Source organism: Pteropus vampyrus, unplaced genomic scaffold (assembly GCF_000151845.1).
Source record: "Pteropus vampyrus isolate Shadow unplaced genomic scaffold, Pvam_2.0 Scaffold20, whole genome shotgun sequence".
NCBI lineage: Eukaryota > Metazoa > Chordata > Mammalia > Chiroptera > Pteropodidae > Pteropus > Pteropus vampyrus.
Window position 1 is genome coordinate 11,322,362 of NW_011888801.1, and position 25,698 is coordinate 11,348,059.

General features: G+C 33.4%; 1 protein-coding gene across 1 annotated transcript in view; it reads right to left on the bottom strand.

The window, feature by feature from the left end:
* Window positions 1-25,698, bottom strand: part of GRID1 (glutamate ionotropic receptor delta type subunit 1) — a 706,314-nt gene that overhangs the window by 91,614 nt on the left and 589,002 nt on the right. The gene's annotated exons all lie outside the window — the stretch shown is intronic.

Below are 25,698 nucleotides of genomic sequence, written 5' to 3' on the forward strand. Positions count from 1 at the left end.
CAATTTGAAGCAAATTGATTAAGTAACATTTGTTACAGATGAGTGGTAGGGCATAAATGTTTGTCATATTATTTTAAATTATTTTTTACACGTTTAAATGTTTTGTACAAAAAGTAAGATAACTAATGAGACATGACCTATGATAAAAAATACAAGTACTGAGCAAGCCCTGAATTTGTTTACTTATGGAACTAATGTTTGGCGATTCTGGGTTACTGTGGTTACAGAAAAGAAATGAAAATGTCATACATTTTTTACAATGCAAATACAATAACTAGCAAAAAATAGAAAGTAATGCATAAGGAAATGGGAGGACATCTATTTATAGTAATTTCCTTTCCTTCCATAGTAGAAATTCAAATAATTAAAGCTGGTAGTTAAAAAGTACTAGAATTTCTTCAAGTTTTCAGATCTGATTTTATAACCACAAAATAATTTAGTAAGTAATAATTCCTATGATAAAGAAATATCTATCAAATTCCAGTAATACCTGTAGTTTTACTTACATTCATCTTTTCTCTAATCAAGTAAAAATAAATAATGATTTTACTAAAAATAGGTTTGATCATATGATCTCATTGTTTCCTAGATTACTTCTCTGTATCTATCCATAAATATGCAGAGCTAGGCACCTAAAATGATTTTCTTCAAATTGAAATATTGATTATTTGGGGAGGAAGAGAAAAATTTTAGTAAACGTTACTTTTTTGTATTTGAATTTTTATGGTAAGAATAGGAAATATTAATTTATAAAAGACAATTATTATTTTAAGACTCATATGGCAAAGAGAGAAAAGTACAACATGTTAGAAGCAGACAATATATAATGAGGAATTTTAAAGAAGGGAATACAAACTAAGTTGAAAAAGTTCAAGAACAACTCAAAGAGAGCAGACTTTAACCAGACCTGAAACAATGAAGTGCCAACAAAGAACAAGATTGAATGTGTACATTGGGAGATGAGGGCAACTAACCTGAAAATGACTGATTCACAGTGAAATGACTATATTTAAAATTGTAGGAAATATAGTATGTATTAATGACACATTTTCAATAGAGAAAGTTGGTCATTTATACTGATAAGTAAAAAATTCTGGGAAAGAAAAATGGGATTGTTCACAGCATCTAGTAGATCACAGAAGATAGAGCACTTGAGTAGATTCCCAAATGGAAAATTATGAGTTTTCCAGGACGAGGGGAGAAAAGTATTCCAGAATAGAAAAAAATGCAAAAGCACAGAAAGGAGACAATTTGTGATTAAAATATCAGGGCTATAAGAAGGAATGGAGGAAGGTGAGGCTGCAAGGGCAGGCAAGGGCTGTAATTTATTACCTTCAGTGATTTCTGAAATAGCTTATACTTCTAGCAGAGAATCACTAACAAACTTACTTTTTTTGGAGAGGGGTGGTGCTGGGAACTAACAGGATCAAATTTGTCTTTTTAAAAAGATACTCAGAAGGCACTGGATGGAAGAAAAACAGAAAAGATGGATTTAAACACTTCTGAAGGCAGGGAGGAAGTCATCTAGGTATGTAAGCACCTACCCCCAAAGTACAGCAAAGAGGAAAAGACTTTGAGAAATAATTACGATTCAGACTGATTCTATAGGTGGCAAATGACTTCCTGTGGGAGATGGAAGCAGGCTGGGTCAAGAATGACTGAGTGACCAGGTGGATGGTGATACTTTTCAACTAATGAATAATATCAGTGAATGGTTTGGGGTCGAGCTAATGATCTCAGTTTTGAACAAGCTGAATTTAGGTGTCTGGCCTGAACCAGGACCACAGATGTCACATCTTTAGCATTTGGTGGTAATTGAAGCCTTCGAGGTGGATGAGATTGCCTGGGAAGGGCAAGAGAGTGAGCTGAGCTGTGAGCCTAATGTGTAGGCCTGAAAATATACCAATTCAGGCATCTCCTACCTTGACCTGTTCTTAAGTGGCTGATTATTTTTAGGCAGCCTGTCAGATTACATTTATCTATGTTGTTGGTTTCAGCACTTTGCTTAATCTTGTTGATATCATTTAGAGTCCTGATTCTATCAGTCAACAGATTAGCCAACCCAGACTTTCTAGTTTAAAGCACTTTGTGTCTAGCACACACTACTCTCCCAACTTCTTAATAAAATAATCACGAAAAGGATAAAATGTCACACAATAACTCAAAAATTACAACTTTATAAAATAGCAAATGTGACATTTCTTTACGAAAATTTTTGGAACTGGTACAGAAAGCCTAAGAAGAAAACAGACAGAAGTGAAAAGCCAACAGGGTGAGATGTAAAGGAAAATGATTTATAAAATAAAGAATTGCAGGGGGAAAATTATAATCTCTCAAATGAGAGTCACACTAACAGTAGAGAACACGGAATAAATTATATGAAGGACACACTTCAAAAATTGCCTCTGAATCCAAAGTAAAAGAACAAAGAAATGGAAGAAAAATGAAAATTTTAAAATGACAGTTACAGAGACGAGAACACCATCCCCAGAATACAGGAGTTGCTAAGATACATGTAAACTATAGTAGAAGTAATAACTAAAGTTATAATTGAAGAAAAACATCCTCAAATACAACAAAACAATGAAGTAGAGGAATATAAAAGTTGAAAGTTTTCACCACATTGGAAAGAAATCCAATGAAAAGAAACATATTCCTTGTACACATACTATCAAAAATCTGTCAAAAATATCCTACAGGAATTCCAGTTTTAATAAGGGGAAGGGAGGCAGATCTAAAGGAAGAAAAATAAAACTGTTACTTCATCTCCTGGGGAATCTACATGCTAGAGAGCATAAACTTGGATCCCACCAGCTATCCTTCACATATAAAAAACCAGAAACAAAACACATCTGCAGAAATGAAAATCTTTAGAAAAGAAAAAACGTCTATATTCTGTTGTTGAAATACCTACTGAAAACATACTTCAACTACTTGAGTTAAACTGACAGTAAGAACTTAAATATAGGAAAACTGTATATAAAATACTTTTCACATTTTCCAAAAAAAATTATAAGCATAACTTATCAAAATTATCTTAAGAAAAAGATTTTAATGAACTATATCTATTTGAATGGTCCAGGAATTAAATCTGCAATAAAATAATTATACATTAAAATATGCAGTCATATTTTTCACTTTGATTTGTATATTTAATTGCCTTTAATCAGCATGTACTTTCATAATTCTACATAAAACATACCATATGTCCTTTAAATTTTATGTCATCTGTGAAATTGATTAGTTTGCCTTTGTTATCTAAATGTAAGTCTTTGATGATTGTTGAACACAATAGTTCCAAGGTCAGAACTTTATGCCACTCAACTAGTCAACCATCTGTCAAATTAAACCAAATATTATTTTATTAATGCTCTGGGAAAGTTTTTGCAATTATATTTAAGAATATTGCAATTATATTTAAGAATAAACCACATTTCTCATCTTATCCACAAGATTATCATATAAGGCCACCTTATTGCTGAAATCAAGATATACTATGACTATAGAGTTATTCTGATTTGCCAAGTCTAATAAACTTATCAAAAACAAAACAAAACAAAACAAAACAGAAACAAATACAAAGAAGTTAGCCTAACCCAACATGACTTGTTCTTGGAGAATTGGTACTATCTTCTAGAAATCACTTTTTCCTTTTTAAGTATTCATAAATCTCCTTTCAAATAAGTCATCTCTAAATCTTGCCATGCTTACACATCAACTTCATTAGCATATCGAATCAAAAATTCAATGATTCAACAGTTTTTCAAAAAATTAGACATTTAACCATCTCCAAAATTCTGATATCATTCCCATTTTTTAATATTATTAGCAGTGTACTTGCAAATAGTTCTGCAAATTTCCAGTGTCTTGAGACAGTTAGCCAATTTAATTTGGAAGCAAGATATTAAAAGGCATCAAGGGAAAGATGGATTTGTTTATTAACTGAGGAACAACTGAATGCCAACACCATGCTTAATATTACGAATTTTAATTTAATCAACGAACATAACACATCATTAAACTGGTGTTGAATTGAACTCTACATATCTATTTTGGAGATGAGAAAGCTAAGGCTCAAATCCATGAAGTGATCATCTAAAATCAAACACACAGCAAGTCACTATGCTACCACAAGGTAATATTACAGCAGTGATTCAGCTTTACTTTATCATGTAAGCACCTTAAATGCTGACCTTTTTCTATGTGACATTTTAAAAATCGAAAATAGAGTTTAAAAATTCAATTCTGCCAAAACTTTATATTTATTTTCTTCAGCATTTTCTTCAACTGAAGCTAATTCTATAACTTTGCCTACCTGTACATGATGTCCTTGTTTTGTTTTATACCCTGTGTACTACCTCCCAACTTCTTTATTTGTCATTTAGCCATCTGACCCTATGGGATAGCCCCTGGGCATCTGCCTGCTATCTCTTCCACACTGGGATCATTTATTATTAGACCATTACCATTTCATTATTTAAAGACCTTTCTCTCTATAATTTTAGAACTTTGCTTTCCTGTAGTCTGAGCTAACTTCCAATTCATGCACAGCTCTTCCTTTTATTTCGTGTCTATTATAATACATTTCAATAAGACAGTTTCTCTCTCTTTGTATTCCAAACTTTGTATTATAGTAGCCCTGACTTATCCATGGCTTTGCTTTCCAGGGTTTCAGTTACCCATGGTTAGCTGTGATCTAAAAATATTAACTTTCTCCAACCACCGACAATGTCTGCTCCTGATATCCAGCCATTGACGTTGTCATGACTTGATGTGCAGAGCACTCAAAGCAGGTGATCCTCCTTCTGACATGTCCTTAGAAGGAGGATAGTAGCCCAATGCTACGACACAATACCTACGTCATTCACCTCACTTCATCTCATTAGATAAGTATTTTATCATCTCACATCATCGCAGGAAAAAAGGAGTACAGAACAATAAGATATATTGATAAAGACCACATTCATATAACTTTTATTATAGTATATTGTTATAATTGTTCTATTTTATTATTAGTTATTATTGTTAATCTCTTACTGTTCCTAACTTATTAATAAAACTTATGAGTATGTATATATAGGAAAAAACATTGTATATATAGGGGTTACTACTATCTGCAGTTTCAGGTATCTACTGGGGTGTCTTAGAACATACCCCCCACAAATAAGGGAGCTACTATATGTGCATTATCAAAAAAATTATTTTATTTTGTAATAATTAAAATGATAACATTTCCACATGACCCCAGATTTGCCATAAATATCTTGGTTGTTTTCCAAGACACTTGACCTGGGCTTCTTAGAAGACAGTCACTGAACATCAACAGCTAATTTGCTTAATCACTGAATACCAAGAGCAATGGCAAATTCATCTAAATTACTCTGTTTCCACTTCAGAGGATTCTGGAGTTGGGGACCCATAGATGATCTCACTTCACGTTGTTTACTGTATTCCTTTCAGTATTTTTCAAGATAGCTTCTCTGGCAGCCAAATGTTCTACACCAGACTTGACAAGGCCAGTAAAGCAACTTGTTCTTCCTGGTTTCACTGCCACCTAATTTATGCTACTTCCTCTCTTTTTCCACCCATTTCTTCCTCCAACTTTCAATGCTCATTTTTATTAATATTTATTTATTTTCCTACCTACTGTAGGTTACCTGAGTTGGTCAAGTTCTCTGGTCCATTCATTCATGTGTTTGCTCAACCCTTACTAAATTCTAAGTGTCAAGCCCTTTGTTTACCATGGAGAATTCTAATATGAATGTGACAGTTTCTGCCCTCAAAGAGTTCAAGATTTAGTTAAGAAGGGACCTTATAAATGAAAAATCATTAATTCAATTCAATAAATCTAATGATAGAAACACAAAAGGAACAAACAAATGAACAGTTAAAATTCAATTTACGAAATTTTATATAGAGACTGCCATAGAAAATAATAAGGGAAAGAAAATGCTATAAGATTTTAAGAAAAGAAAAAAGAAATAAAAAGAAAAGAAAAGAAACCCTGTATCTCGAAAAATTCTACTCTTTAACTAAGTAAAGGAAGTACATTGAGATAACCAGTGGAGAACTACTGGAGATTTACAAGCATGGCACCGTTTGATCAGTATTTATTTTACAAAGATGTTTCTGCTGGCAATACAGAGAAAAGTTTGAAAGAGTGAAAAAAAAGAAAGAAAAAGGAAAGTCAGAAAGCTGTTTAATAAACTAACTGATCATCAGGAAATGGCAGAAAAATGACACACATTTTGTGAGATTTAGGAGGTAGAATAGATATTCTCAATTGTATTTGATAGCTATTTGGGGAATTTTGTTGGTAGAGTGGATATAATTTATTGATAGAATAGTTCTGAAGAGTATGGAGCAGGTGAGTATTTAGAATGACCTCAGTGTCTGCTTCATTAAAAAAAAATGAGGAGAGAGAGGGTAGAATACATATGTGGAACACGGGGATATTTAGTGCTGTGAGACTACTGTGTACGCTGCTCTGATGGTGTATACATGACATTAAACATTATCAAAGTCTGGAATATACAACACAGTGAGTGAGCCCTACATAAACTATGACCTTTTGATAATAATAATGTATTAATTTTGGCTCACCAAATGTACCACACTAACACACATGTTAATAATAGGAGAAATCGAGGAGAGAAGGTCTATGGGAACTCTGTACTTCCCACTCAGTTTTCCTGTAAATCTAAAATGGTCCAAGAAAAAAAAATAGGAAGTGAGAGAAACACCAATTTGAGGTCTCCTGGAGCCCTGGGTATGCCACTGTAGGTTAGCCATAGAAGAAGGTCATCTTCTTGAACGCAGTCTGCAGAGTAAGCCGGTGGAAGTCCTGTCTCTACTCTTCCCTCAGAACCCAGCATCTGCTTCAGAGGGCTGGATTCCATGCCTTTGATCTTCCTTTCACAACAAGATGCTGTAGTTCAGGATGTGACAGGACAGAGAGGACACGCACCCCATCACAGGAATTACACAACATGTTTGACCCTTATCAACCCAGATTTCTTGCATTATATAATTCATGCTAATATACTGTGCACTCATAAGCCTGAACATGAATACAGATTCTACAGCTAGTTTGTACATGCAAATGACTTATCGTGGTTATAAAATCAGAATTTTTTTGATTCATGAATCTCATGGTTCAAATGTGAAACAGTACATAGATGGTAAACTGCATTTCATACAACTCTAGTGGATCCATGAAGACAGGAGCAATAGAAGAATAAAAAGGATGAAAAAAATCTAAAGATGTAGAAAATCTCCAATTTGACCTTTAGAAAAAGGTACCCTGTCAGAACTTTGCCCAGGAAGAAACTGATATGTATATCCAACATAAACATTTGCCCTAAGATAAAAATAAATAATTAGAGAAAAACAAAAAACGAAAGCTAGCTCATTCCTTGCATACAGAGATATACATAGAGTGTGACCCAAAGAACAGGGAGCATACATGAATTCAGAGTTCATGAGAGACATTTGTGATTTCTAGCTATTGCAGACATACCTCTAGGGATATGCAATTTATCACTTCCGAAGGGTGTTTACTCAACTTCGTACAGTTCTGACACCACAAAAAAAACCCTTTTTTTCTGAGCTAAACTAATATCTTGAACTGTCCTCCCCCAAATTCCTAATTCTCCTTTATGTATCAAAAAGAACAAATCGACTTTCAATAGTCAATTCACCTATTTAAAGTATGTATGGGATATAAGCTTGGTGGCTATGGACTTAATGTTTGTATCCTCCACCCCAAATTCATATGTTAAAGCCCTTACCCCCAATGTGATGGTATTTAGAAGTGGGGCTTAGGGGAGGTAATTAGGTTTAGGTGAGGTCATGAGGCTAAGGCCCCCATGATGGGATTAGTGACTGACTGTATAAGAAGAGAGATCAGAGCTCCCTCTCTCTCTCCCATGTGAGAACCCAGCAAGGAGGAGGTATGCCATCTGCAAACCTGGAAGAGGGATCTCATCAGGAACCAAATCTGCAAGCACCTAGACCTTAAAACTTCCTAGCCTCCAGAACCATTAGAAATAAATTCCTATTGTTTAAATCACCCGTCAATGGTATTTTGTTATGGTAGCAGAGCTGTGTCAGGCATCATGTTGAGCATTGGTTATATAACAGGGAGCAAATGGTTATACTCCATGGGTCAGTCCCTGGATTCATGGAGTTTATTATTTAGAAGGGTAGATGCATATTTAAAAAACAGTAAATACATAAATACATAGTTACAAAATTTGATAATTGCTAAGAAAGAATAGAGCATATGAAAGTGAAAAAGAAGAATAGAAAAGGGTGATTTAAATTGAAAAGCATCCAGGAAGGCTACTGTGAGGAGGTGACATCTGAAGAAAGGCTTGAAGAATGAGTCAGTGTGGGCTAGATAAAAAGAAGAAATGTTCCAAAAATATGGATTAGCTTAAGGGCAGGAAACTAACCTTTGAAATTTGAGAAACACACAGAAGCCAGGGAAGCACCAGAGTATTAAGAAATGAGATTAAATAAACTTAAAAAGAGAAGACATGCAGATTGCCAACACAGCTTTATAGAGGGTCTTTAATACACATCTTTTAAAAACGTATTCCTAAAAATTGTATCCTTTTGGTGCTATTATAATTGTTTTTCTATTTTGTTTTTCAGTTGTTTGTTGTTAATATATAAAAACAAGGGCCTGCAGTACAATGTTGTTCCTGATCGTAAGGGGAGAGCAGTCAAGATATCATCATTAAGTATAGTATGAGTAGTCAGTTCTCTGTGCTGGTTATCAGGTTATAGAGGTTCCATTTATTTATTTATTTATTTATTTATTTATTTATTTATTTATTTATTTACTCACACATGAATGTTCATGATTTTGTCAAATGCTTTTCTGCATCATTTGAGATGATTATATGATTTTTGTCCTTTATTTTGTTAATGTGGTAAATCACATTGAATAGTTCTTAAGTATTGAAACAAGCTTCTATCCCAGGGATAAAAATTCATTTGAATATGATATATTATTATTTTTCCATATTGCTGGATTCAATCTGTCCTTATGTGGAGGGATGGCAATTAGTATTTGAAGCTAAAGTGGAATCTTTATAGGACCGATGGAAATGCTCTCATCCCCGTCTCCAAGGCACTTTTCATTGACCGCAGGAGCCCAGGGAGCATACAGCAAGTTAATGACCACAGGCTGTAGCTCACTCTAGGTTTGCATTCTGACTCTGTCGTGTTTGTGTCACCAAACACTTTATTGGCATCTTTTTTTAATAAGCTCTCATGATCAAGATGGCGGTGGTACAGAAGTTGCCTGGAATAAATTGAATTGCATATGTTTAAATGGACTGACAATGGTTTTAAAAGGTGGAGAAAGTATAAATGCTGTCAATTTTTTATTCAACCCAAATATTTTGTTGAGAAGTTTTACATCTAAGTTCATTTCATGAGGGACATTGGTCAATAACTTTATTTTTTTATAATATCTTTTTAAGCTTCTATTATTAGGGTTATGCCAGTTTCCTTAAATAAATTTAAAAACATTTTTCTCTTCTATTTTCTGAAAGAATTGACAATCAGTGTTATTTCTTTAAATGTTGGATAGCAGTGAAGGCATCGAGGCCTGAAATTTCATTTGCGGCAAGGCTTACAAATTCAATATCTTTAAAATATATATACATTCAGATTTTCTTTTTAAATCAGATTTTATATGTTGCAATTTAAAGAAATTTATCCATTTCATCTAAGTTATTATTGAATATATTGGCATGAATTTGTTTGTAATATTTTCTTATTATCCTTTTAATGCCTAAAGAGCTATAACATAATGCCCATTTTCATTCCTGAGACTGGTCATTTCAGTTTTTTCTAAATTATTTTCCTTGATTAATCTTACTTAAGGTTTATCAACTTTATTAAATTTATCAAGCAATCAACTTTTAACTTTGCTAATTTTCTATTACACATATTCTATTTTTAAAAGTTACCTTGAGTTTAACTTGCTCTTATTTTTCTCTTTTTAAGGGAGAAATTAAGAATCATTAATTTAAGCTTTTTAAATTTCACACATCGGCATTGAAAGCTATAAATTTTCCTCTAAACACTATTTTAGCTGCATTCTACAAATTTTGAAATGTTGTATTTTCATTATCATTTAGTTAAAAATATTTTTTAGATTTGTTATTTTTCATTTGACCTATAGGTTTAGAATTATATTATTTAAATTTCATTGGGAATTTTCTATATTGTTTTAAACATGCTCTTTAACATTTTACTCTTTTGAAATTTAGTAAGATTCAACTCTATGGCCCATTGAATGATCTATCTTGGTAGATGTTCCATGAATACTTGAAAAACACGTATACTCTTCAATTGTTGGGTGTAGTGTTTTAGAAATATCAATTATGACAAGGACTGATTATGCTGTTTAGATCTTCTATAGCTTTACTGGTCTTTTATTTGTTATGTCAGTTTTTAATAGAATAAAGTTAAAATTTTGACTATTTTAGATTTTTCTATTTCTCCCATTATATTGGTCAGATTTTACCTCATAAACTTTGACATTTCATTATTAGATGCATACGATTTAAAATTATTGTTGTTTTAATGAAACTGTGCCTTTTATTTTTATGTAATGTCTCTCTTTATTCCTTGTAATACCCTATGGCATAAAGTCTACTTTGATATCAAGATAGCATTACAAGCTTTCTTACACTTATTGTTTTCATGGTATATATTTTCCCTTTCCTCTCAATCCACATGCACTTTTTACATTATTTTTTTCCAGTTTTATGCTTGTTAATGATGGAAGGTCTAATCTGATATCTATTATTCCATCAGAGCATGTATCAGAAGTCCCATGTTCTTTTTTTATGAGTACCATTAACATGCACTGCCTTCCTTTTCCAGTTTGTGATGCCCCAAAGGCAGAAATACGTAGCTCTGTTAAAATGCATTTGTTATATGTGGCCAATCACTTCAGGGTATTGGAATTTTATAGATCATTTTTTTCCTAACCTGAGGCAGTGCTTTCCAAACTTTAATGTGAATAAACATTATTTGGAGAACTAATTAGATATAGATTCTAATACAATAGATCTGAGATAAGACGCCAATTTATGCCAGCAATGCTGCTCTGTGTGCCACACTTTGAATAACAAGGATCTATAGGACTTGCTAATTCACAGTTGTTCACATCTTCTATATCAGAGGTTACAAACTTGAATATCTTGAGGGTGGAAGGTCAGCATGTGAGAGTGTGAAGTTGGCAGGTATAATAAAACAGAAGATGGTAAGACCAGGGGCAACTTGAAGGGTGCTAGCACAACCAAGAACATTAAATTAAATATTTAAAACAATATGTTGCCAAAAAAGCTTGTGAAGTAAATTCAGATTATATTCAACCGTTTATGATTTCTGCTCAATGTCTTTATCTATATATCAGTATTTAAAATAGAATCCTCACACCCAAATTGGCAATGATCTATGTGTAAACAACCTTTACATTCAGACTGGAAAGAGCAATTGATTCACCTTGGGTAGGCCATGAGTTTTTAGATACAACACCAATAGCATGAGCAATAAAAAAATTGATAAGTTGGCTTTATTTGTCCAAATTGATAACCAGCCCTGCCTGGTTCATATTTTCTCCCATTTTTATCTACAAATATATCTTAAAACTGACACAAATCTCATTAAAACCCATATATATTTCTCTCTTTAAAAAACTGTTACGTATATACTAAATTTTTCTATAACAAGACTTTCTCTTATCAATATATAAACATCCATGTCTTTTTATGGCTTGATAGTTTATTTCTTGTTAGCACTGAAAAATAGTCCATTGTCTGGACACACCACAGTTTATTCATCCATTGACCTACTGAAGGACATCCTAGTTGCATCCACATTTTGGTAATTATAAATAAAGCTACTATAAAGATTAATGTCAAGGCTTTTGTGTTCATATGTGATTTCAATTTATTTTGGTGAATACCAAGAATAATGACTGCTGAGTCACATGGTAAAACTATATTGTTTTGTAAAAAGCTATCAAACTTTATTCTAAAATATCTGTACCATTTTGAATTACCACAAGCAATAAAAGAGCATTCTTGTTACTCCACATTCTCATTAGCATTTGATGGTGTTAATGTTTTGCTGGTTTACATTTTGCTATTCAATATTGTGGCTATTTTAATAGATGTATAGTAGTATCTTATTTCTATTTTATTTTTTAATTGCTAAGTGTCATATAATGTTGTGCATCTTTTCATATTCTCGTTTGTCATGTGTATATCTTCTTTGGTAAGTTTCTGTTCACATATTTTGCTCTTTTATAATGGGTGGTTTGTTTTATTACTGTTCATTTTTAAGAGTTCTTTCTATATTTTGAATATTAATCCTTTATCTGATATGTATTTTACAAATATAATATTTTATCCCAATTTGTGACTGTCTTCTCAATTTCTTATCAGTGTCTTTGTCACAAAAGTTTTTAATTTTAATGAAGTCCAACTTATCAATTCATTACTGGTTTTTCTTTTGGTGTCATATCTAGGGAGTCATCAACAAACCCAAGGTCATCTAGACTTTGCCCTGAAAATGTATGTGTGAGCACTCACACAAAAAGCCACTTTCAAAAAAATTGAAAAGGTGTGATTTCAAACTCATTCTACAAAGCCAGCATTTCCCTGATAGCAAAAGTAGACATTACAAAAAAAAAAAAAGAAAATTACAGATCAATATTCTTAATGAACATTTATGCAAAAATTCTCAACAGAATGTTAGCAAACTGGATTCAACAATATATTAAAAGGTCTATATACCATGACCAGGTGGGATTTCTCCCAGGGATGTAAGGATGGTTCAACACCCATAAATCAATCAATAAGATATATTGCATTAACAAAATTAAGGATAAAAATTCTATGATTATTTCAATAGATGCAGAAAAAGCATCTGACAAAATTCAACATTATTTTATGATAAAGACTCACAAAAAAATTGTGAGAGAAGGAACATACCTCAACATAAGAAAGGCTATGACAAACCTACAGCTAATACCATACTCAGTAATGAAATCCAAAAGCATTTCCTCTAAGATCAGGGACAATACAGGATGGCCACTATCACCACTTACATTCAACATAGTACTGGAAGTTCTAGCCGCAACAACCAGACATGCAAAAGAAAAAGAAAAGGCATTTAAATCAGAAAGGGAGAAGTAAAATTTTCACTATTTGCAGATGACATAGTACCAGATATAGAAAACCCTAAAGAAGACAAAAAAAAAAAAAGCTATTAGGATTAATAAATAAATTCAGTAAAGATGCAGGATACAAAATCAATATATAGAAATCTATTGCATTCATATACACCAATAATGAACAATCAGAAGGAAAAATTAAAAGAAGAATCCCACTTATACTTGCATCAAAAACAATAAAATGCCTAGGAATAAATTTAACCAAAGAGGTGAAAGACCTGTACTCTGAAAAGTAAATGACATAGAAGAAAGAAATTGAAGCAGATACAAATAAATGGAAGAATATACCATGCTCAGAGATTAGAAAAATTAGTATTATAAAAATACCCTTATTACCTAAAGCAATTTATAGATTCAAAGCAATCCCTATTAAAAAACCAATGGCATTCTTCTCAGAACTAGAACAACTAATCCTAAAATTTATATGGAGCCAAAAGGTCCCGGAAGAGCCAAAGAAACCTTGAAAAAGAACAAACTAGGTAGTATCATGCTCCCTAATTTCAAACTATTTAATATGGTACTGACACAAAAACAGATACATAGATCAATGGAATACAATAGAGAGCCCAAAAAATAAATCTCCACTTATATGGTCAATTAATCTATGATAAAGGAGGCAAGGAGACACAATAGAGTAAAGACAGTCTCTTCAATAGTGGTGCTGGGAAAACTGAACAAACATATGCAAAAAAAATAAAAAAAAAAGAAAGAAAGAAAGAAAAAGAAATTGGACCACTTTCTTACATTATATACAAAACAAAAAACAAAAACAAAAACAAAAACCTCAAAATGGATTAAAGACTTAAATGTAAGACCTAAAACTATTAAATTCCTAACAGAAATCATATGCAGTAAACTCTTTGACATCTTAGCAATATCTTTTTGGATATGTCTTTTCAGTCAAGGGCAAGAAAAGAAAAAACAAATAAATGACATTCAGATCAAGATAGTGGAATAGTTATTCCTCCTCTCATTCTCACATCAAAATTACAACTAAATTATAGAACAATCAACCTGGATACCATCTGAAGATGAGCTGAACAGAACTCCTATAACTAAGGATATGAAAGGAAGCCACATAGAGACTGGTAGGAGGGGTATAAATGGCAAATGGGCTGGTCCCACACCTACGTGTAGCAGTTGAAAATCAGAGGGATATCCTGGCTACAAAGATCACCCCCTGAGAAGCAAGGGGTCCCAGCCCCACACCAGGATCCCAAGCCTAGGCTCCAGTGCCAGGAAGAGGAGTCTTGACAACATCTGGGTGTAAAAATCAGCAGGAATTCTGACCAGGTGCGATGGAGGACTGATGAAAACACAGGCATCCACACACAGACTGATTCACTTACAAACACTCACTTTAAGCTCCAGCAAAGGAACAGCAGCTCGAAAGGCACAAGAGACATACAGAGAGAAACTGAATTATGTAGCTTCAGGGCAAGTGCTGAAGGGAAAGCTGCCATTTTTCCTGTGTTGAGCCCTCCCTCAACACAGACTGCAGGCACAGTGAGGCACCAACTCTGAATCTGCACTACCTAGTTGCCCCACCTTGGTGAATCCCTGAAACCCAGCCCCACTCAACTTTTACACCACCAGAGGCTCTTTCAGTGGCTCTGACTCATTAACAGTCACCCTCAGCCCATGCTGTAGACTTTCCTAAAACCTCTCAGGGGGGGTGGCTCACTTCAACATGTCCCATGTCTCTTGCTGAGCAGCCCTAGGCCTAGCACTGTGGCAGCTGGCCTCAGGACCCAGTGGGGCTTCTCCCATGTACGTCCAGACCCAGCACAAGCAGCTACCAACCACAGCTCAAACTTTAGCTCTTACTAGGTGGCCCAAGGCTGGGCACAGGCAGTGGTGACCAGAACCCTCCTAAGAGGCCCCAGTACTAACACACCCTGTAGCTGGCTTCAGACCACAAAAGAACACAACCCAATGATCTCTAGAAATTTTGCATCAAAAGAGTGGTCCCAGTAGGCACCAGAGTCTTTCTGGAGCAATGCTCACTCTGTAGGGTCAGCCCTGACACAGCTATTCATTTGCTGTGGTTGTGGGCAACCCTCACAACTAGTCAGCCTGGGGGTCCATCCCACCCACTGCCAGTGGTAATCAAGGCTCATCTACAACAGGAGAGCACACAACCAATACAAGGGACACCCTTGGAGCACCCAGCTCAGGTGATCAAGGAGACTGCTGCCATTGGTCCCCATAAGACACTTACTACATAAGGCCATTCTGCCAAGACAGGGAGATGTAGCAGATCTACCTAATACATAGAAACAAACACAGAGAGGGAGCCAAAATGGGGAGATAAAAAAACATGTCTCAAATGAAAGAACAGGAAAAAACTCCAGAAAAAGAACAAAATGATATGGAAGCAAGCAATCTACCAAATACAGAGATCATAATACTGGTTATAAGAATGCTCAATGATCTCAGTGAGAACTTCAGTAAAGAGATAGGAAACATAAAAATGAAGATAGGAAAAATGAAAAAGAAACAGTCAGAAATGAAGGATACAGTTACTGAAATAAATAATACATTAAATGGAATCAAGAGCAGATTAGATTAAGCACGGAATCAAATCAGTGATTTGGAAGACAAGGTAGCAGAAAACACCCAGGTGGAACAGCAAAAAGAGAATAACATTTTTTTTTTAATGAGGAGAATTTAAGGGACCTCTGGTACAACCCCAAGTATGCTAAAATTCATATCATAAGGGTTCCAACAGAGAAGAGAGAAAGTAAGAGATTGAAAATCTATTTGAAGAAGTTATGATTGAAAACTTCTCTAACATGGTAAAGTCCAGAAAGCACAGAGAGTCTCACATAAGATGAACCCAAAGAGGTCCATACCAAGACGCATCATTATTAAAATGTCAAAGTTTAAAGACAAAGAAAGAATCGTATAAGTGTCTAAAGGAAAGCAGGTAGTTACCTACAAGGGAGCTCTCATAAGATTTTCAGCTGATTTCTCAACAGAAACTCTGGAGGCCAGAAGAAATTGTCATGAAATATTCAAAGCAATGAAAAGCAAGGATCTACATCAATATTACTCTATCCAGTAAGACTATCACTTAGAATAAAAAAAAAGATAAAGAGCCTCTCAGACAAGAAAAATCTAAAGAAGTTCATCACCACCAAACCAGTATTACAAGAAATGTTAAAGAGTCTTTAAGAAGAAAAAATAAAAAATATGAATAAGAAAATATCACAGAAAAAATTCTCACTGACAAAGGCAAACACTTAATAAAAGCTCGCTGTGAATCAACAAACACTAAAGTTGATAAAAGGTTAAAAGGTTAAATAGGAAGGTTGTGTATAATTACAATAGTAAATTAAGCAATACACACAAAAACACATGCAGAAAAGAAGTAAAAAATAATGATAAAAACATAAATATGAAGGGGGAAGTAAAAATGGTATGATTTTAGAACGTGTTCAAACTTAAGCAACAATCAAATTATAATAGACTGCTATAAACATAGCTTGGTATATATGAAGTACATGGTAACCATAAACCAAGAATCTATAGGAGATATACAAGAAATAATGAGAAAAGAACCTAAATACAACACTGCAGAAAATCATCAAAATACAAGAGAGCAAGAGAATAAAAAAGAAAAAGAATAACTATAAAAAAATCAAAAAATAAAATGGCAATAACCACACATCTATCAATAATCAATATAAATTGATTAAATGCTCCAATCAAAAGATGAATGAATAAAAAATATGTGATACACACATAATAGAATATTACTCAGTCATAAAAAAAGAATGAAATCTTACCATTTGTGACATGGGTGGACCTAGAGAGTATTATGTTAAGTGAAGTAAGTTATCCAAAGAAAGATGAATACCATATGATTTCACTTTTAAGATTCACTATAGAATCTTAAAAACAAAATAAATGAACAAACAAAATAGAAACAAATATATAGATACAGATGACAAACTAATGATTGCCAGATGGGAAGAGAGAAAGAGGCGGTATGATAAAGGTAAAGAGATTAAGAAGTACAAATTGGCAGTTACAAAATAGCCACAGGGATGTAAAGTATAGCTTAGGGAGTGTAGTTGATAATATTATAATAAAATATGGCACCAGGTAGGTGCAAGACTTATCAGAGGGATCAGTTTGTAAGTTGGATAAATGTCTAACCACTAGGCTGTATACCTGAAACATATATAACATTGAATTTCAACTGTAATTGAAAAATATTTTAAATTTTAAAAAAATGTATTATGAAGCCACAGTAATCAAAAGTGTGGTATTGGCATGAAGATAGACATACAAACCAATGAAAAAGAGTAGAGTAGCCAAAAATACTATCCCATATTTGGCCAAATATTGTCAACAAGGGTGCCAAGACAATTCAATGAGGAAATGATAGTTTTTTAATGGATGCTTTTGGAGAAATTGGATAAACTTATTATTAAAATTAATAATAAGTTTACTTAATACCATGTACAAAAATTAACTCAAAATAGATGAAAGACCTAAACCTAAAACTTAAAACTATAAAATACTCAGAAAAATATGTAGGAAACATTTCATGACATTGGATTTGGCAGTTTCTAAGATTTGACAACAAAAGCAATGGCAACCAAAAAAATAGATAATTTAAACTTCATCAAAATTAAAAACTTTTCTGTGTCCAAGGACACTATCAACAGAATGAAAAGCAATCTATGAAATGAAAGAAAATATTTGGAGATCATATATCTGATAAGAATTTAATATCCAGAATAATTTTTAAAAATTCATGCAACTCAATAACAACAACAAAAAGCAAAACTAAAAATGGGCAAAGTACTTTAATATATATTTCTCTAAAGAAGGTAAGCAAATGACCAATAAATACATGAAAAGATGCTCAACATCATTAATCATAAGGGAAATGAAAATCAAACCAAAATGAAATACCACTTCATACTCATTAGGACAGATATTATAAAAACAAAACAAAACAAAACAGAAAATAAGTGTTGGCAGGGATATGGAGAAAATGGAATCCTTGTGTTTTGCTGGTGGGAATGTGAGATGGTGCAGCTGCTGTGGAATATGGTAAGGTAGTTCCTCAAAAATATTAAACAGAGGACTACCATATAATTCAGCAATTCAGCTTCTGAGTATATACCCAAAAGTACTGAAAGCAGAAACTTGAACAGATATTTGTATACATGTGTGTAGCAGCATTATTAAATAATAGCCAAAAGATGGAAGCAACCCAAGTGTTTCTTGACTGCTGAATGGATTAAAAAATGTGGTCTATATATACAAAGAAATGTTATTCAGCTTTAAAAAGGAAGGAAACTCTGACACATACTCCAACACATATGAACCTTGAAGATATGCTAAGTAAAATAAGGAAGTCAGAAAAGGACAAAAAATGTACTATTTCACTCATATGCGGTCCCTACATAGTCAAATTCATAGAGACATGAAGTAGAATAGTGGTTTCCAGAGTCTGAGGTAGCAGGAAATGGTGAGTATTCTATAGATTTTCAGTTTGGCAAAATGAAGTATTCTAGAACAATGTGAATATACTTAATAACACTAAAATTTATACTTAAAAATGATTTAAATGATATAATGTATGGTATGTATATTATACCACAATTTAAAAGATAAAAGTTAAAAACAATAGATATTTTAATAATATATTTTATTATCTAAAGTTGTTTTTAAACAAATTGTAAAGTTTATTGAATGAGTAAAAAGCAACAGAAATAACAATTTAAAAACTAAATATAGAAGACTCTCCACTGAATAAATTGGAGGAAAAAAGTAATTACCTCCTAAAAAGAAAGGGATCAGACAGCTTCAGAAAGGAGTTGTTGGAGGCAGGGGTGAAGTGCAACAGAATGATATAGGAAGAAATTTTTTTTTGTATACTTTTAAAATAAAGTTGGTATTAATCCAAACTAGATTCTTATAAACCAAGATGTTAATTGTAATGTCTAAGGGCAATAACTAGGATTATAACTCAAAAAGTATATAGTAAAAGAAATAACAAGGGAATTAAAATGGCATGCAAAATATCTAACAGAAAAAGAGGAAATAAGATACAAAAAAGATGTATGACATATAGAAAACAAATAGCAAAATGGCATAAGTGAGTTTTCCTTATCACTAATTACATTAAATACAAATTTATTAAAGTCTCCAATTAAAATGTAGAGACTGGTAAAACAGATTTAAAAAAAGATGTAATCCAACTATATGTTGTGGGGAAGTGACTCACTTTAGATTCAAAGACAAATAGATTAAGGGTAAAGGATGGAAAAAAATATTCTGTGTAAACAATAATCGAAAGAGAACTGAAGTGGCTATACAAATATCAGACAAATTAGGCTTTAAGGCAAAATTTTTGTGAGACAAAGAAAGATATTATATAATGATAAAGAGTCATTCAATAAGAATATATAACAATTACAAATATAAACATATATAGAGAGAGATCCAATATATATGAAGCAAAATTGATAAAATTGAAGGGAGAAAGAATCAGTTCTACAAAATAATTGGAGATTTCAATATCTCACTTTCAATAAAAGACAAAACAACTAGACAGAAGATCAGAAAGTAAATGGAAAAAACGAACACTACAAACCAACTAGACTTGAAGATACAATAGAAAATACGAATTGTCCTATAGATATGAATGATTAATTCATATTTAAAAGCTCCAAAAATACGATATCTCCACACTTAGATGGTTTCCCTGGAGAATTATTCTAAATGTTTAAAATTATTTTAAAGACAAATTAACACCAATTTTACATAATATATTCCAGAAAACAGAAGATGAGGGAAGACTTCTTAAATTATTTTGAATCCAGTTGTTACTTTGATATCAAAACCAACCAAAAACAATCCAAGAAATAAAAGTACGAATCAATATTACTAATGAATTTAGAATATCAGCCAAATCCAACAAAATATGAAAAGAATCATAAACCTTGAATAAGTGAGATTTATTCAAGATATACAACATTTGAAAAATTATCAGTGCAACTGACCATATTGATAGCTAAAGAAGAAAAATCATATGATCATGTCAATAATGCAAAAAATGCATTTGATAAAATTCAATATCCACTCATGATATCTATTTATTTTTATTTTTATTAAATTGATTTGGGTGACATTGGTTAATAAAATTATATAGGTTTCAAGTGTACAATTCAATATTACATCATCTGTATATTGCACTGAGTTCACCATCCAAAGTCAAATCTCCTTCCATCACCATATATTTGACTCCCTCTACCCTTATCTACCTCCTTCCCACCCCCTTTCCCTCTGGTAACCTAAACTGTTGTCTGTGTGTATGAGTTTTTGTTAATTTGTCTCGTTTGTTTGTTCCTTTCAGTTTTGTATTCCACATATAAGTGAAATCATATGGTTCTTGACTTTTTTCTGTCTGACTTATCTTGCTTACCATAATAATCTCAAGATCCATTCATGTTGTCACAAATGGCAGTATTTCATCTTTTCTCAGCCACTATGGAAAACACTACAAAGGTTCTTCAAAAAATTAAGAATAGAATTACCACATGACCCAGTAATGCTTCTTCTGAGTATTTACCCCCAAAATTTGAAAACATTTCTTTGTAAAGATATACGCAACCCAATGTTCATTGTAGCATTGTTCACAGCGGCCAAGATATGGAAACAACCAAATTCAATAGATGAGTGAATAAGGAAAATGTGAGATATATATATATATATACATACATACACAATGGAATATTACTCTGCCATTCATGATATTCCTACCAAGTTATTAGCTATTGGTTTAATGCAATTACAGCTATAATTAATGCAATTCCTATCAAAATCTATCTAGAAAAGTTTTTTATAGATGTAGCCGAATTTATTTCAAAATTTATATGAAAAGGTGCAGGCCCTAGAATAATTAAAATAACTTTAACAAAGAAAAATAAAATGGAAGGACTTACTCTGCCCAATATTAATACTTACTTTGTAGCTACAGTAATCAGGACAGTGTGGTATTGGCAAAGACGTAGGCACATCAATGAAACTGAATAGAGAACTCAGAAATATACCCGCATAAATATGCCCAACTGATTTCTGACAAATTGCAAAAGCAACTAAATAAAGGAAAAATCGCCTTTTAAATAAATGGCACTGTATCAATTGAGCATCCACAGACAAATAAAAAAAAAATAGAATTCAACCTAAACCTCATACCTTATACAAAAATTAACTCAAAATTGTAAAATGTAAAACTACAAAAGTTTTAGGGGAAAAAACATAAAAACAGGAGATAATCTTCAATGTATAGGGCTACACAAAGAGTTAGGCTTGACATCAAAATCATGATCCACAAAAGAATAAATTTGTAAATTAGACCTCATAAGAATTCAAATCTTTCTCTGTTAAACACCCTTTTAAGATGTTGAAAATGCAAACTACAGAGTGTGTTAAGAGGAATATTTGCAAAGCACATATTTGGCAAAGAACTAGTATTTAAAGTATATAAAAAATTTTCAAAACTCAACAGTAATAAACAATTCAATTAGAAAATGGGTAAAATACATAAATATATATTTCACCAAAAAGGATATACAGATAGCAGTAAGCACATGAAAAAGTGTTCAACATAATTAGTTATTAGGGAAATACAAATTAAAACCACATGAGATATCACTCCATACCATTAGAAAGGTAAAATAAAAAGTAATGATAACACTGAAGTCTGGCAAAAATGTAAAAGAAACTGAATCATTCCTACATCACTGGCAATAATGTGAAATAGTACAGTAAACCTGGAAAGCAGTTTGATAGTTTCTTATAAAACTCAACATGCAATTACCACACAAAACAGAGATTGCATTCCTGGATACAAATAAAAACATATGTTCACACAAAAACGTATACACAAATGTTCACAGTGGCTTTATTCATAATTGCCAAAAACTCTAAATAACCCAGATGTCCTTCGATGGCTGAAAGAAACTATGGTACATCACATACTACTGAGCAACAAAAAGCAATGAACTATTAATATAAATAACATTCTGATGAGTCTCTAGATAATTATGCTAACTGAAAAGCCAATTCCAAGAGGTACAATTTTATTTATATAACATATTTGAAATGACAAAAAAATTTAAATAGAGAACATGCTAGTGGTTTTCAGGGTTAAGAATAGGATTGGAGGGGAAGAACTGTGAAGGAGATGAGTGTGGTTATAAAAGGGCCACACAGGGGATCCTCATAGGGATATAATTGTTTATATATTTACTGTGATGACAGTTACACAAATCTATATGTGTAATTAGACTGTAGAGAACCAAATGTATGTTTGCAGGTACACCCACACACAGAGAGAAATAAGTACAAGGTACAAGAGGAGAAATCGGAACAGAATCAATAGTATTAATGTCAATACCCTGGTTCTGATATTTCACAAAATGTTACCATTGATGGAATCTGGTTAAGGATATTATGAGATCTCTCTACATTCTTTCTTATTTATTTATTTATTTTTATTTTTCAAAAATTTTAATTAGTTTCAAGTATACAGTACATTGGTTAGACATCTATATAGTTAGTAAAATGATCCCCCCAATTGCTCCTTCCCTTCCCTGACCCTCCACCTAGGCAATGTATTAATGCTAATTGCATTCCTTATACCATGCTTCCCATTCCCATGACCATCTGTCATCTACTAATTTGTATTTCTTTAACCTTTCACCCCATTCTCCCAGCCCCCAAACCCTCCTCCCCTCTGTACGTCACCAAACTGTCCACTATATTTGTGAGTCTGTTTTTGATTAGTTTGTTCTTTTTATTCCTTAAATTCCACATATAAGTGAAATCATATAGTGTTTCTCTCCTCGGTCTGACTTAAATACCTTCTAGGTTCATCACAGCAATATCTTTTTCCATTCCCTTCCTTTTCATATGTAGGGGTCTTGTTTTCTTATTCTTTTAGCCACTCCATCCCTTGGTTGGAGCACTTAATTCTTTTCTATTTAAGGTACTTATTGATAGGAATGTAGTTACCATTCTTTATTCTTGTTTTTGATACATGGTTTTTCTTTTCTTAAAGAAGTCCCTCCAACATTTCCTGTAAATCTAGCTTGGTGGTGATAAATTCCTTTAGTTTATTTTTGTCTGGGAGGCTCTTTATCTGTCCTTCAACTCTAAATGATAGTTTTGCTGAATAAATTATTCTTGGTTGTATATCCTGGGTCTTCATTCTTTTGAATATTTTTTGCCAAGATCTTCTGTCCCGCATAGTATCTCTTGAGAAATCAGCTGTCAGTCGTATGGGTGTTTCCTTATATGTAATTATTTATTTTTTTCTTGGTGCTTTAAATTGTTTCTTTGTATTTAACCTTTGGCATTTTAATTATGGTGTGTCTTGATGTGGGCCTCTTTAAATCCCTGATTTTTGGAATCCTCTGAGCTTCCTGAGATTTTATGTCCATTTCCTTCACCAGGGTAGGGAAGTTTTCCATCATTATTTCTTCAAACAGCTGTTCAACATCTTGATTTTCTTCACTTACACCGATCAGACGAATATTTGGAGCCTTAATAGTATCCCATATCCTCCTTAAATCATTTTTATAGTCTTGGCCTCTTTTTTCTTGCCATTCTGTTTGAGTGTCCTGATTGTCTTTCCTGTCCTCTAGATAGGGTATGTGATCCTCTTCTTTATTCACTTTGTTTATTCCATTTAATATACTTCTCATCTCAGATAATGTGTTCTCCATTTCAGACTGGTTCCCTCTTATAATCTCCATCTCCATTTTTATCTCTTTGTTGTAGTTCTCTACATTTCCCAAAAGTTCATTGAGCATCTTTATAACCAATGTTTTGAACTCTGCATCTGTTAGATTACTTGACTCCATTATATCTGGATCTCTGCTCTGTTCTCTCATATGATTTCTGCTTCTTTGTCTTCCCATTTTGGCTGTCTTTCCGTGTCTGTTTCTATATACTAAGCAAAGCTCCTAAGTCTCCCAGCCTTATTAGTGTGGATTTGTGAAGTAGGTGTCCAGTGGCACAGTCCTGAGAGGGGTTCAGCTGCAGGCCAAATTTAGCCCAAGCCTCTATCCCTCTGGGGCCACCTGTCAAGATTCAGCAATCCCCAGATGCTGTGCTTACAGTTGCCTCAAAAGGCCACACCAGAAACCAAGGTGTAGGTGCTGCTTAGCAAGGCGCATCTGACTCGCTGAGGATATACCTGGATGTGGCTTGGGTGGGGCCTGGGTTGGGGGAGGCAGGGTTTCAGGGAATCTTCTGGGCGAAGCGACCTCTATTATCCAGTTTGATGATGACAGGGGTATGGTGGCACTGTGTCTGCGCACTGGGAGTGGGGAGGGCTCTACAGGGAACAATGGATACTGCCAGCACTTCTGTACCAAGCCTTGACCCTCACTCTGACAATATCTCCTTGTAAGTCCCTCATGCCCCCTGTGTGCAGCCAACTGGGCGTTGGTGCTCAGAATGAGCAGGTTCGTCACCGTGAAAATCCGCTGCGGACGTGGCCCCTTTAAGAGGCTTATGCTGCTGCTGCTGCTGCTGCTGCTGCTGCTGCAACCTCTGTCTCACTCAGCCGCTGGAGACCCGGCAGCCCCGTGACCTCGCCCTGTCCTACCTTCTGCCATTGCAGAGTGCTTTCTTGGATTTCTCCCTAGCTGTATGGCTTGTTCATCTAGATCCCAAGTGATTCTTCTTTGCTGGTGCTCCTTGTTTCCATCACAACTTTGATTTGGTCACCAGAAGGAAGAACAGATCCTCTAACATTTATGCCATTTTTTCTCCTCCCTCTACATTATTTCTTACAACCACACATAAATTTGTAATTTCCTCAATAAGAATGTCAACTAAAAAAATTCTAGAGAATATCATACTAAATTTTGAATCTAAGTCAAGGAGTCTGAACTCTTTTAAGTGGCAATTGGGAACCATAGCACCTGGTTGGGAATGGATGACTTGATTAGTGCTGTGGATCAAAAGAATCAATATGATGATAGTGAGTATGATGAATTAAAGGAGAAATTACTAAAAGCAGAAACACAGAAAGCCATAACCAGGAATCAAGCAAGAAACGATACTGAAACCTATGTACTCAAGAAAGTGTATAATACATGTATGCCTTTAGTCACTTCAGCAATCACGTGTATACCATACATTCACTTTGTCCAAGTTCTTTGGTAATTTACACAGTGTGTGGAAATCTGATCATAAAACAAAGCATTTCCAAGTTATTTCACTGTGTTCAACTAATTCTTTTATGTCATTTTTTAAATAATTTGGTAAAAAAACATTTTAGTCCTTGGTTTCAATATTTTTATAATTTTATAAATATAAGTGAATAATCATTATGATAATTGGCATGTTCTTAAAAATAATTTTAAGGTGTTTAAAGTTTTGAAAATTAT